Raw genomic sequence first — 12,310 nt, forward strand, 5'->3', positions numbered from 1 at the left:
CAATGGCTGAATCAAAGCATTCGGATTCTGAATCTGAAAGCTATAAAAAGGCAAAAAAGAAGTATCACTGTTCATTCAATGATGATTGGTTAAAACAAGACTATTTTAAGAATTTGTTGGGTAAGAAAACAGAGTCTGAAGCACAATGCAAAATTTGCCTTCACACATTTACAGTAAAGTACGAGGGACGCAGATCAGTAGTAGTGCATGCAACATCGAAGAAACATAATAAAAATGGGAAGCAGATTAAGCAAAATACAGTCATGATGAGCTTCTTCAGAAAACCAAATACCAAAGAGGACGATCTTATAACAGCTGCTGAAGTAAGTCTAACTTACCACAGTGTTAGGCATCATCACAGCTATGCAAGTCAAGATTGCAGTAACAAGGTAATGGGAACTATTTTCCCAGAATCTAGTATTGTGAAAAAAATTGCTTACACAGAACAAAAGCAACTAATATAATTGAAAATGTTCTCACTCCTGCTTCACAAGAACAGTTGATCTCTGACTTACAAGAATCAAAGTACTTTTCAATAGCAACTGACTCGGCAAACAAAGGAAGCATTAAACTTTTTCCAGTTAAAGTGAAGTATTTTTCAAAACGAGAAGGAATAAAACATGGTTTGCTAGACTTTTATGAAGATTCAGATGAAAGCAGTGAGGTGATAATGGGTATATTAGTTGAAGTGACAGAGTAAAATGGATTGGACATAAGCAGAGTGTCTGCATTTTCTGGGAATAATGGTGCAGTGAATTTTGGCAAGAAGATTTTTGTGTATGAGAAACTGAAAAAAAGAATTCTTAACTCATTTTGTCAAATTGCAAGTGCCATAGTCTGCATAATTGTGTTAAACAGGCATGCAAAACTTTGTCAATGGATGTTGAAATTCTCATTCTCAAAGTTTATGCTGAATTTTCTGGATACGCCAAAGTGCACAGCTCCAGTCATTTTTCCAAGTTTGTCGAACTTGAGTATCAAGTTATTCTTCGTCATGTACCAACAAGATGGTTATCATTACTTCCAGCGCTTGAAAGAATACTTCTAGTATGGCCTGCTTTGCAGTCTTACTTTGTTTCACGGGGAGAAGAAGAATGCCACAAAGTAATTTGGGATGCCTTTAGAGACGAAGAAAGTGAGTCCATACCTAGACTATACTCCTGTTTCTTACAGAATGTTATGCAGGTCTTTCAAAGTAGTGTGTTGTTGTTAGAGTCGGATCAAACTTCTAGTTCTGAACTGCATGATATTATGGTTGGAGTAAGACAGAAAATTGCAGATCACAAGCAAGACAAATTTTATTTAAAGGCTGCTGCAGGCATGCTTAAAAGAATTCCACAGGATAAGAAAAGGCACTTCAAAGCAGATGCTGACCAATTCTACAAGTATTTAAACTACCTAGACAAGTGGCATAATTACCAGGATTCAGAATTTCAAGCAATGAGAGCTTTAACTTTGAAAGAACCAGTGATGTGGAGCTTATTTGAGGAACAGGCAAACAAGTTGCGCATTGACATCGACAAAGTACTATGATAACTCCCTACCTCCATCCATCCGTACCACTACAAACCTCTCTTCCTTTAAAAACTCACTCCACTCATACCTAATTTCTCAGTGGGATTGCTCCTGCTCCCACCCATCTTAATCTTCCATCTTAGTCTTCTTCAAATCCATACATGGTTTTAGCAAGTTCTGATCCATGTATAAATAACTACTCTTGATTTACAATGTTAATACTTTTTACGTCAGATATTGTCTCTGTTAAATGAGATATTTTATCTGTAATTTGTATAACCTAAACTTTCACTGTCAATTTTTCTTTAGAGATTATATGTTTAAATGTAATTTTTATTAGTATGTTAGTACTTACTATGACAAAAAGAAAACATCTATTGTAACATTGTTTGTAATTTTGTCTGTAATTATTGTTTGTTTTTGGAGCTTTTCTCCCCAGGACTCCATTGAAAATGGGTTCTTCTAGGCCCAATGGACTATCCTGGTTAACCAACTACAAATAAATAATTAAATAAATACTGCATTCTGTGTGATGTACAAACAGAGCTGGTAGAAAAAAATGAATGAGTGGTCGATCTATGGAATGACTTTTTCACAAAACTGACACATAGGAAGTGTGGTGAGGAACTCTTTAAAGTTGTATCCTTCGCATTTTCTATACCTGTGTTGAATTCTTTGTGTGAATGAACTTTCAGTATGATGAATTCTTTGTGGACCAAAGAAAGAAATCATCTTGGACTTGGTGTTTTGTGAGCTGAGCTGCAGGTTTGTGAAAATTTGAGGTACAGTTGTTCTATTTCATGAATTCTTGATGAAGACACCCAAATTGTTGGCGGCTGCAAGATCTGATCAGAAAAATACTTTTAAGCGCAAGCAGTTTGCTTGGCTATACCAAAGCACACAGAATGAATATCTGAATAATTAGTTTACAGTTGTATTATTGTTTTGAACTTTTCCAGTACATAGTATTCGTTGTACAATCATTATGAATATTAACATATCAAAGACTGATAGTTTCTTAGTCTGACAGCACTTAGGCCAAACAATACAGTTTGTGTTTAACATTAAAATAGCATCTCCAGGAATTAGCCTTATGTGAGGTTGCAACCCTATTCACAGGTAGCAATAGTATGATTAGAATATGTATCAATATTACATTTTAAAATTGGCATATATAGAATGGTAGCAGAATATTGCTGGACATCAGCTATGTGTTACAGATATTGGCATTTATTGATACCTAATGCCCAGTTGCTCTGAGCACTGTACACTTACTGTGAGCTATTGGTTAATGCACCAAGATTTGAAAACTTACTTGGATGTTCACTGATGGGAATCCAAAACATTGAATTCTAATGAACATGATCATTAATTACGTTTGGTGCAAATGGTACTTAAAAGGTGTATACACTTAGGTAACCTCACTATGAGATATAGCTGCCTGAAACCTATCTTCTCAAAGGTAAGCTGCCAACTGCTTGCATTGTTGTTGTGGAATACAGTGTTACTATCCCTTTCATATGTTCATACTGTTCTGTGAAAAAACACTACAACATATTTTTATGTGCATGCATATGTGTATAATTATACATGTGTATAATTTTCTGCATTACAATAAATCTATTACATAAAAGATGGGGATAGCCTTCCCCAGTACACATGCATATAGGTACATGCCCATCATTGTCATGGAGGTTTTCTCCACATGCATTTGTATGGCTACAAGTGAACCAGCCCTGGTTAACTCCACATCTGGACAGAATCCACTCATATACATAGGTACTGCAGATTAACTTATAACATATGAAGTAAGTTTGTGGATAATGACTTATGGGGTAGTCCAGTTGATGTATTTTCAGGAACTGATTTATGGAAACTGTCCGCTGCTTAATCATATAGTGGTAGCAGTGATTACATTCTATGGGATTTGGACATCATCAAGATGGCTTAGCATTTACGCTTCTTCTTCTTGTAATATGGAGCCATGACTACATACCTGTTCATTGACATAAGCTGATGTTTTTACAAATTGTCAGTAATTGTGTTATTTACCATATCAAGAAGGTAACATTTGTGATGCTGTCTGTCACTTTCTGACATAACATTTGTGATGCATTTGTGATGCTTGAGGTAGAAATGGTGGAAATGCTTGAGGTAAAAATGTGCATGTAATTGTGGCAACAGCAGTTTAGTACTACTGAAGTTGTGTCACATTGGTTGTGTGTTTGGCCCTTATCAAAATATCTGATGCAACATATATGACACATCAAACTTATGGAATGGATTCATAGCTGTGTACATGTATGCTGATGATCTTAAGGCATATGGATCAGAGATTCAGACATTTTTTTATGGTTTACCATGTAAAACTTGGCACTCCAAATGCTGAGTCCAGCTGTGGGAATCCCGCATGTCAACAGTTGGATTGATGAATATCAGTATTACCAACTGTCCTAATTTGCCACAGTTCCAGACCCATGGTAGTGCTTGTTCCTGGGTCTGGGGTGGTAGGGAGATTCAGTATTGGGTATTAATTTCATGCATGTCAGTACTCAGCATGCTGACTTTTGAGGAAAAGTTGCTGTGATATATACTCTCGACCTTTGGAGCAGAGAGATTTTAACATTAAACCATGCTTTGTGTTCTTTCTGCTTACCTGTTTATGATGATAATATAGATGACACAGACTGGTTTGCATACCAATGCACTGTAAAGAAGAGGTGAGGCATTCATTTGACATATACTTTAAACATTGCCATGTCAATATATGATCACCTATATAAAATCTGAGGCATGCATATCATCCTGTCTTTCAGATGTCCAATCAAAGTAGGAGGGAACATTTTTCACCATGTAAAAATGAAATAATTATAGAAGCTGCATGCCATCATAGCCAGAATCTGCTAGGATGGGCAACATTGTGTGGAGACAGCAAGTTTGGATGGATATTATAAACATGATCAAGCATTTGGGTGGACACAACAGATCCAGAGAGGTCTACTAATGATGTTGCTCTGGCATGATCCTCCGTGCAGCCAATAGACTCTGCTGCTATAAGAGAGTGAGGAATGCCACTGCAGATGAGCAACTATTGTCTTTCACAGATGAATAATGATTTTCCTGGCCTCTCTTCAATACACCTTCCAGGATCACTGGACACCTGGGGGCGGTGTTGAGGCTAAGTGTTTCAGGACATACAGGTATGTCCGATGTTCACAAACACTGAAGTATACACCGATTCTCACTGAAGGACTTTAATTAATATTTCTTACCTTATTGTTATATTTGCATTACAGTGGCAGAACTACAGTGACAACGCACTTAATGTGGATGCATAAGGTAATTGCTATATGCTATCTTTATTTATTTATTCATAGACATTCGATTACCAGGAAAGTCCGACTTGGTAGAAGTCCATTTTCAGTGGAGGCCAAGGGAGAAAAGCTCCGAATTATTACAAAAAATTTTAAGAACAATAATTTTACAATCTTCAAAAATAAATCAAAAACATCTGCAGTTTAAATAATTATAACAAATTTGCCATATACAAAAAGAACATTGGTTAAAAATTGATACAAGGTATATGACAATCATTTAATATTTAGAGAAATTTTAGACAGTTTGTAGAGAAATTAAAAATAAGTTAGTGTAATACAAATAGGAATTGAAATATGAAGTGAGGGAAAAACAGGATTATGGCATATTTAGAGAGAAAGCCAGAGAAGAGAATTAGATAGCTGTAAGGAAGTAAGTGAAGAAGGGAGAGTAGGAGGTATAAGGAATGAAAAGGTACTTGTTCACATTTAGGGATATAGGTTATCCTGGTTTTGAGCAAGAAAAGGGCCAGATTTTAACTAGGAAAACTTTTAGATTAGTTTTGAAAGATGGGAGGGTGGGTATAGACCTAATGGATACAGGTAAGGAGTTTCAGGCTTTAGCAACCTTGTAAGAAGTATAGACAGTGCCCAGCCGAATTGCTAGTTTTATAAACAGACAGGAATTTTTCATCACAATGACCGATTGGAAACATAGTTGTGCTGAATGTTTTTTTAGTGCTGGACAGGCAGATGGACACAGGCTAATTTTATAGGTGGTAAGAAATTGTGTATATGTTAGTTGATGTGGCAGTTCTAACCAATTTAGGCTTTTCAGTGCTATACAGCAAAATCCTACCTACATAGTGCATAGTTAACACTGCTATGTGTTTCAATTGCATAGCCCCATCGACATTGGAACAGAGGCACCACCTGTCATGTAAGTGTCTCCATATTCTGTTAGTGTGAGCCATAGCTGTTGTGTGCCTCTGCCTCCTTTTATAACTGAGAAGCATACTCACATGTGGTTGTTTGTGGGCCATTTTAACCTACAGATAAATCTTCACACAATATGACCTGGCATGGTTGTTCATATTGTTGCTATACTGCTACACTATTTGGCACACTTGTAGTCCATGATATTCATGTTTGCTTGTTCCCTACATTGGTATTGATGGTGACTCTTACCTGCAATGAATCAGTACTGGGGGATTGTAGCTAATGTGCATGTATATGCATAAGTGGGTGTCCCCACTTACTATTAAAGGCATATGAACATTCACAGCGACATCATGGCTCTGATTTGCTTGCACTTGCCCATGTCAGTGATCATGTAGTAAATTAGCTGTGTGTGTCACATGAAGGTCAGGAGTGCAGACGTAGACAGGTCATGGCAGCACTGGCTGCACAGCATGACAGTGTGGTATCTGTTGCATGCTTGTTAAAAGCCTTGTTATGGTGGTGCTAGAGCTGTACCATAGTACAAATTAGGTGGTATGTGCTCTGACTGTACTGAGCAGATTACCTCCAGTGGGGAGAGGCAGACCCCCCCCCTCATTTGACCCACACATGGCCCTCAGGAATCAATGTCTGTGCTGCAGCATGCACAAACATGTTATTAATCATTGTATCCCAAAAAGCTAGTGTCATCACATTGAGCTTCTCAGTACAGCACCATGGGCCTAATGTTTCCAGACATGGTGGGAGTAGCAAAGAAAGTGGTGTGAGCTGTCAATGTGGTCACCCTAGACTGCATTAGAGCAACACTAACAGTTGATCTGATGTTTTTCCTGTTGTGTCATTCTGACACTGTGGCAATGATGACCACTGTGCTGACCACTAACTAATCCACCTTTAAATGTTTTTTTCAATGTCTGATGCCACAGGGTTTTCTGATCATTTATCTGACCTAAGTGACTACCTTCAAGTTGTGATATAGTGTACATAATTGTCAGTCTTACATGTTAGTTTGGATATTGACGGCAGCAATGGTCCACGATTTCTATACTTCCATCTTTGTGTCTCTTGCTAGTTGACATATATAGAGTTCATAGGTTCATAGGTTCATAGGTAGGTACTAGGCTATTGGCCCTATGGCCTATATAAGCCTAGCTAAAAAGGTACCCTGACTTTCACCACCCAAGAAAATTATTTTCCTGTGCCCCTATCGAGCAGAGTAACAGAAGTGATTCCTGGGGTGAATTTCCAATCTCCCATCCAATCATCAAGATTTTTCTTGAAGAGTGCTAATGAGGCGCTTTGTTTGATATAGATAGGTAGTTTGTTCCAGAGTATGGGAAGTCTCTGGGACAGGAATCTATCCATTCAGCATGTTCTCTTTATTGTTGTAACAAGGTTTAGGTCCCTAGAGCGTGTAGCTCAGAGGGATTGGGATTTCTTTAAGTGGAGCATATCTAACAGTTCTGGGTTTGACATAGCTTTGTATGTGGGGTGTTGTAATCGTGGCCAAGTGGTTAAGGTGATGGACTTGAAATCCATTGGGGTTTCCCTGCACAGGTTTGAATCCTGTCAATTATGTTAGTGTTGTTAGGGCTGGGAGGGTGGCCTAATGGTTAAGGTGTTTGCCTTGCAAACACAAGGGGCAGGGTTTGAGTCTCACAAGGGATAATTAGCTAGGCTTAAAATGGCTCACAGGGGCAGTTAGCATAGTACTAATCTATGAACCTATGTTAGGCAGAGATCACCTCTGAGCAGGTGATATGCGATGGAGAAAAGCTCGAGGTTTTGAGAAGGTCTGCGTAGGGTATCTGTTTGAGGCCAGTTATCCTCTTTGTGAGGTTTTTCTCTGGTCTTTCCAGTTGTTGTAGATGTCTTGTGAGGAACATACCAAAAGGGGTGCTGTATGCTATAATGGGTCTAATGGGTGACAAGTAGAGGGGAACAATGACCTCGTTTTTCCTGGATGAGAAACCTTTTGTGATGAGGTGTGCCACCTAGAAGGATTTCTTGACTACTATGGCAATGTGATTATCAAAGGAGAGACTACTGTTCACCTGTGTCCCAAGGTCTCTTATCACACTCTCAGTGTTAAGCAGACTACCGCCTATGTGGTAGTTCATGGGTACATAGTTTTTACTGAAAGGGATGGCAATGCACTTTTTGGCATTGAGCTTGAGGCCATGGCTTTGACACCAGGCATCTGTCTCAGTGAGGCCCTTTTGTAAGATGTCCACATTATTAGGAGTTTTGATTATGGCTCCTAGTCTGCAGTCATCTGCAAACTTCATTAGCCAAAGTCCTTCTGTGTTAGCCTGTACTTTACAGAAGTAGACACCAAACAGGAGAGGACCCAGGACTGAACCCTGTGCTACTCCACTTGTTATTGGTCTGAAGTCGGATTTGGAGTCTGCTACTTTCATAGTGCAGGTTCAGTCAGTGAGCCAGTTGGCAACCCATCTTGTGACATAGGGATTTATACCTAGTTTAGTGAGTTTATCTATAATTCTAGAGTGGGGGATGGTGTCGAAAGCCATGGCAAGATCTAGATAGACTGTGGGAACCACCTTACCCTCATCAACGGCTTTGGGGACAGCTTCAAAGAAGTCTATCAGGTTTAGGAGACATGATCTGCCTTTTACAAACCCAAACTGGGTGGGGTCGAGAGATTGGAGATTACCAAAGTCATTGTTTATAAGTTCCATGATGATGCATTCCATAGCCTTGCAGACAAGGCTAGTCAGGCTAATGGGGTGATAGTTCCTGGGGTCCGAGGTGGCTCCCCCTTTGTGAAGTGGGATGACCATTGCTGTGCACCATTCAGTGGGCATAAAGCCTGAGATAAGGCTATGATTGAACATGGTACTAAGGTGGGGTGCCAGTTCGTTCTTTAGTTCGTGTAGAACGCAGCCTGGGATGTTGTCAGGTCCCATGGATGCTGTGTTCTTGGCTTTGGAGAGTGTGGTTTTTACCTTTGCAGCCAGGATTACAGGAACTTTGCATTCTTCTGATATAGAGATGGGCCCATTAGGGGTTGAGGGGGGGGGTAAATTTAGCACTGAACCTATCTGCTAGGATGTTGGCAATATCAGTTGGTTCTGTATATTTAGTGCCATTGTGCTGTAACTCAGAGCAGATCTGAGTGTTGCCATTGAGATTCTTGACATAGCTATAGAATGCTTTGTGGTTGTCTTTAGAATCAGTGGTGATTTTGTTTTTGTAACTAGCTTTGGAGGATTTTATGAGGGATCTCAGCTTCTTACTGAGGCTGGCCAGGGAGTTCCTCCAATCATGGGATTTTTACTCTTTTTTGCAACAGTTTCTTTCTTCTGTTGTAGAGTTTGTTAATGGCAGAGGACCACAGGACTGGCTTCCTTGTTTTGGAGGATAGAATGTTGGTTCTGTTAGGGATTGCATGATCCATGCACTTGTGTAAGTGCTTATAAAGTGCATTTGTGTAGGATTCGGCAGTCATACCTCTATTGTCCAGCTGCATGGGTGTTGTGAAATTTGCCATTTCTGCCTTTAGAAGGTTGAAGTTGGCTTTGGAAAAATGTTTTGCAGTGGTTTCCCTGATGGGGGGTGGGGGTGGGATATGGATGTCTAGGGTGATTAGCTTGTGGTCGGATCTGACCAATGAGGAATTGACCTCTGGCATGGAACACCGGTTGCCAATGTTGGTAATGACCAGGTCTAGGATATTGCTGCCCCTGGTGGTGGTGTGAATAATTTGATCCAAGGCATTGGAATTTATGAATCTCAGAAAACGTTGAGCAAAAGAGTTGGTACATGAGTAGTTTTCCCAGTTAATGGTGGGGTAGTTGAAATCGCTGATTATTAGGGTATTAGGTTGTACACTAATATTTTACAGTGTATCAAGAAATGAGGAGTGGGAATCCTGGGACATGGTGGGGGATCTGTAGCAAGCTACAATTTGGATTGCGGTCTTGCCCAGAGTTAGTTGCACTTGGATAATGCCAGATGCATTATGCTGGGCAACTAGCCTGGAGGTGTGGATATCCTTAATAAATATGGATACACCTCTGCCGTTAGTGTTTCGGTCCAGGTTAGGTGGCCAAAAGCTGTCATATGAATTATAGCCTGGTAATGCAGGGGTGCTATCTGGAGCCTTGAACCAGGTTTCTGTCACTGCAGAGATGTCGATTTTCTCCATTTTAAGGAGTGCCTAGAGTGAGTGCATTTTGAGGTTTAGACTTCTAGCATTGAGTAGCATTACCCTCACATTTTGCTTGCTTGTACCTGTTATGGTGGTGAATTTGTCATTTGAATCTTGCCTAAAAAGGCACTATAGGGGTGGCAAGAGCCTTTGCCAGTATCTGGAATCCCAAGGTCGAAAGGTGCAGGCCATCTCTGTCAAAGCATTGTGGTCTATCGAGCATGTCATCCCAGGCAGACAGATACTGGATCCCCTTAGAATGACACCAGAACCTTTGCCAGTTGTTGAAGACAATCATTTTGTCCTTGTACTGTGGTATCATTCTGGGTGATGGCAGGATGCTACTCAGGGCTAGGGTCATACCTGCCTGGGCTACAAGATCGGACACCTCCTCCATGCTTCTTTTCATGTAGTCCAGGGAGGTACATCTCAGGTCATTCAGACCAACACGGACAATGACAGAGTCATATTTTTACTTACTGTGGAGTGACCTGAGTGCATGCATTATGTGGCGGATCCTGGCACCCGACAGGCAGCTGACAGTAACTTTCTTCTTATTTATCCTGGTGAGTGGAACATCAGTGTGCCTGACTATAGAGTCACCTATGACTAGAGTGTTGGGTATGTTGTTATGCCTTATTGGCTGTGGTTGAGTGGCACACTGAGTTTGTGGGCTATGTGTCATTTGGGTTCTGTTGGGGGGGTGGAGGTTGCTTGCGTTTCTGCTTTGGATGTCCCTGTTGCTTGGGCAGATTTTTACTGAGAGCCTCCGTGATTGTAGGTGTGTGTTTTATGTTTCTATGTGTGTGTTTTGGTGGTGTAGGTTTTGAGGGACTATGTGATGAGTGTGATGTGGTGCAAGTGTTTTCCTTCTCCTCTTGACTGTCTAGTCCAGTCTTGGGTGAAGAGAGTTTGATTCCAGTTTGGCTATATAAGTTCATCTCTCACAGGTTGTAGTGTTGGGTGGTAGGAGGAGAGGGTTGTCTGTGTACATAAGGCAATTGCTACATTGCCCCAAGATGCCCAGATTCATCAGGTAGACAGGAGAAAACACCAGTAGCTGACCCTTACACATGCCTGGATTGGTGCTTATTTATTAAGTACTAAAAACTGCTTTCCTCTATACAAGTGAGGAAAGTTGAGTCCAGTAGTAATTTGTAGCTTATTTAGTGCTTACAATGAGTTTTGAACAAGTGCTGAGCTCAAAGAAACAGATTTGATTGCTAAAACTAAAAACTGGCTAGTTCTAAGGGAAAATTTGAAGAGCAGACTTTATGGTGCCAGGAAATGTTTAACCCTAGCTAAGCGGCAATGCATAAAGTGTTTTTTTTTTTTTAGATAAGCTACCTAGCGCTTACCACTCCCACTGTTAAGCTAGAAGGCTTCCCTCCAACATAGAATGCTTGAGGGCTCAGAAACTTACAAACATTCCTGGATACAGCAAATCTGCATCTGAACTAGACTACTTACAGGAAAGGCAGGAAGCAAGCTTAGAAATTATTTTTTTGTAAAGTGGAAAGGGAGAAAGGAGGAGCAGAAGATATTTCAAGGTTAAGAAACTAAGTGGGTTGGCCTTCTCAAATGTTCTCCCTGTATTAGGTAGAATGAGGACACTAGACTGGGATGAATATCCCAGATCACATTTACAGTAGGGGTGGGCAACTGCAAAGTCACCAAGTATAAGAACAGGATACCAATAACGATGGAGGGTGGGAAACAAATAAACCCAACCAGATGCTTAACAATTTTAGAAAATTTCCAGTTAATAACTCACACACAGTGAAACTAGCTAGAAAAGTAAGCAGCAGACAATAAAAGTGCTATAAATAACTCTGAAAAATAAGGAAAAATACAGTATTTTCATGAGTAACAGCATGTTATCTTAGTCATCAAACACTGACTGTGACATTACACATTTTATTGCTGTCTGCCATTTCTGTATGTACATGTATGCCTCTGTACACATACCTGTGATACTTATGGAATTTTAATACAGTATTGCACTTGTGTGGACAAGTTTCACTTTGTTGTCCTCTTGCTGACATGTACTTCTCATCTGTGCTTTCCCATATCTATTTGATTCTATGTGTGTGTGTGTGTGTGTGTGTGTGTGTGTGTGTGTGTGTGTGTGTGTGTGTGTGTGTGTGTGTGTATAATATTGTATCCCAAACAATGCTGAATGTTCCATGGATGATGTGTATTGACTGTCATTGATGTTATAAATTATTGAATGTATTCCTATCTCTAAATGACTCATGTAGCAGCAATAACCTGTGCATTGTAGTGCTGCCTTATGTGTGACATTCCAAGTCAGGCATGCAATGTGAGAACTGCTTGAGACATGTTC

At 40.0% G+C, this 12,310-nt stretch overlaps 1 non-coding gene across 1 annotated transcript; it reads left to right on the top strand.

Annotated features, from left to right (window-relative positions):
- The first annotated feature begins 7,285 nt into the window (after window positions 1-7,285).
- TRNAS-UGA lies at window positions 7,286-7,367 on the top strand. The gene has a single exon. It is a non-coding gene; the product is annotated as a tRNA-Ser (tRNA).
- The last annotated feature ends 4,943 nt before the right edge of the window (window positions 7,368-12,310 follow it).

This window comes from Protopterus annectens, chromosome 4.part1 (assembly GCF_019279795.1).
Source record: "Protopterus annectens isolate FY-2018-M chromosome 4.part1, PAN1.0, whole genome shotgun sequence".
NCBI lineage: Eukaryota > Metazoa > Chordata > Ceratodontiformes > Protopteridae > Protopterus > Protopterus annectens.